Genomic DNA, 1062 nt, shown 5'->3' on the forward strand with positions numbered 1-1062 from the left:
GGGGACAAGATAAGGACAATAGATATTAGATAGGAAAGAAGGAGCAGCAAACCACACCAGAGCATTCTCCAACCACCCACTGACCCTGGTTTAAGCACCACACAGTGTAGCAGAGAGCACTTCAAATTGTAAACCACAAATATTCTCCATAGATAATTGCAAAAAACAACAACAAATTTTTAAAAAATTAATAAATTGATAAAAATAGTCAGACGCACCCAGCGGGTGGTTGGCGGTTGCTCTGGTGTGGTTTGCTCTTTGTTTCCTAAAAATCAAACATCTAACGTACTCATCTCTCCTTCTTTTACTGTGTTCGTTACACTTTTGTAACGCCACTAATTCTGATCTTCGGCACTTATAGAATGATGACCATATTGTGTTACAAGTGCCGTAAAACTCTAACTAAATCGAAAAGACACACCCTTCTCTATGCAGGCACACCTGCCACAGATATGAAGGGGGTGTAACTTTGCCTTGAAGGGATCACGCAACTATAATAATAATAATAATGTGTAAGCTGCACCGTTCCAGAGAGCTATTATGAACATCATGATCATCATTATTGCCTTTCTCACCCTGCACTAGGGTATAGGCCACGAACAAACACTTTTCCACCTTTCCCTATCCTGGGCTAGCCTATTGATGTTATTCCATGTCTTCCCACGTTTCTGTACATCAATTTTTTTTCAGGTTCCACGCGGCCTCCCCCTTCATCTTTTACCCTGTGGTGTCATGAATATATGATGATGTGGAAATTTTAATGTTTTATACCACCAGAGACACGATTTAGACAGGCCCACATCTGTGGTGTAGTGGTTAGACTCTTCATCGTAGCACGCAGAAAACGCGAGTTTGATTCTCGTGCTGGATAGTTTTTATTGATTATCTCCGTTATCTTGATTATTCTGTCACACATTTATGGCCGTTTTGAGTTGCTAAGACCGTGAGGTTGGAAACCAAATGTTCTATCTGCTATATCAAAATCGTAAGATTATTCGCAGTCGTAATCAAGATGTTCAAAGAATTGCATTGAAGACAGACAGACAGACAGACCGACCGACC

The sequence above is a fragment of the Aplysia californica genome, unplaced genomic scaffold (genome assembly GCF_000002075.1).
Source record: "Aplysia californica isolate F4 #8 unplaced genomic scaffold, AplCal3.0 scaffold00744, whole genome shotgun sequence".
Taxonomy (NCBI): domain Eukaryota; kingdom Metazoa; phylum Mollusca; class Gastropoda; order Aplysiida; family Aplysiidae; genus Aplysia; species Aplysia californica.